Here is a 2041-nt window from a genome sequence, read left to right on the forward strand (position 1 = left end):
ACCAGTGAGAAGAAAGGAAGCAACTGATCCACAAGACAAGAACACTTTTGCAAGGAAGGAATAGGATGGCCACAAGAACCAACAACAGAAAAAGCTACCGTAGAAACCATTCCCTCATAAGTCTGTACTGACATATAACACGGAATTAGCAACAACTTTGTTAAAAGTGCCCAGATTTGCAGCTAATAGGAATTTGCAACACATATTTCATAAAAAATTGCTTGGAGTTGCAACAAATTGGACAAAAAATAAAGAAAGGATACATTGTTGTTGTTCCAAAAGAGCCAAGAACAGAAACCAAAGCAACTTCTAATAGCTAACATTTGCTGAATGCCATCTCTAGCACAATATCTCTCTTTCTTGATTTGCCTTGTATACATCAGAGCATTTTTTGGATGTATACTGATCCACGTGACTGATAGAGAGCTCATAATGCAGTAAATGCATGTTGCAATCCACATGATGCTCATAATTTGGGTCTCTTAATTTAGCATACATCTATGGCAACATTTGAGCAATGCTAGGTATTCTTGGGGTACTTTTTTCAAAAGATTGAAGCAGCAAGCGTTGACGACAGTAAATAAGAATGTCCTTTTACATGTGCTTTGCTCTCATTTGTAATACAAGCAGCCCTTCTAGTCTCCATATCTCATCAAATGCTCCCTTTTGCACTAGATTTATTACAAGAGTGACTCATGGCCTTAAAGCATTAAATATTCAAACAAAGGAAATCCATTTTGGGAGAAAGTGCATTCAGTGGTCTATGTTATGCATGATCCACATTTTCTATGAGAGTACCCGCTGCATGAGAACATGCAGCATGTTCAGTTTGGGGGAGAAGCTGATGTGCAGTCTTTTGCATGTGTGTCATACCACAAATCTTGTGACCATTCATAACTTTTTCTGTATGAGATTGTGGGGATAAGAAAGCAGCATATGGTGTAACATTTTGAAGATTATTTTAGAGCATCATAGCACATATTTAAGGCAGCCACAACAAGAGGCAACCATGTAAGTTTTAGTCTGGTCTACTACTATTTAGTAATATTTTGAGGTAGTACATTTAGAGCCATCTCAATACTAGCATTTGGAAACATTTTGGCATCAATGCTGAGGTAGATATTGTAAACGGGTTGGGCAGATTTGAACGTATTTGAACAATAGTACTTCTTGCATGTATATTTTATGTTTGCCACCAATACTTAGAAATTCAATAATTAGAGGGCATTTTTAATATGTTGGGCAAGTGTTTTTGTTACGTGGTTAATTGTTGAGCCATTGTATGGTTTCAACTATGCATTTGTTTGGAGTGACATTAACATTTGAGAACAAACAATACTGTTCATAGTGGTTCTGGGTAGATAACATTGTGAGACAGTCATCCTAAATTATTGTTCATATACCCAAACAAAGCCATTAGAAGAAGTATCATGTGGTCAACTGTTCGAGCATACCGTTGCAATTGTATTTGTTGAAATTTGATTGGTGACTGGCCTTAGACCACCATAGATAAGCCCAACATGTTTTTAAAAGTACTAAAAAAGGTTTCATCATGTCTTGAGATCTGAGAACTGGGTTCTTGTGATTTTTGGAGAGCGAATTCATAAAATCATAATGAACAAACCAAATGAATTTCTCACCTATCTAGTGCACAATTTTCAAGAAATTAGCCACTGTCACCTATATCCAATTTGCCTTTCACTTGAGATCCGTGCATATGTTGGCTCTGATCTTTAGATGGGAAATGCACTATATGAAAAGAAACAAAGACACAAAGATATAGGCAATTCTAGTTCATGATTTCCTAGAAAATGACCACTGTCACCTAAAGCCATTTTCCTTTTATCTAGAAATACATGTATAAAAAAGCTCTAACTTTTGTCATAGAAATGCAATGGGATAGTTGAAACCTGCCTGCAAAATTTTAGAAAACCCAGTTTCACTTTGTGAGAAAATGGTTAAGAAAAACATTACTGCAATTTGTGATGCAATTCCACTAGAATCGCTTGCAGTCAGTTTGAAAGTGCTTCTCAGCAAGAAG

Source organism: Cryptomeria japonica, unplaced genomic scaffold (assembly GCF_030272615.1).
Source record: "Cryptomeria japonica unplaced genomic scaffold, Sugi_1.0 HiC_scaffold_327, whole genome shotgun sequence".
Lineage (NCBI taxonomy): Eukaryota > Viridiplantae > Streptophyta > Pinopsida > Cupressales > Cupressaceae > Cryptomeria > Cryptomeria japonica.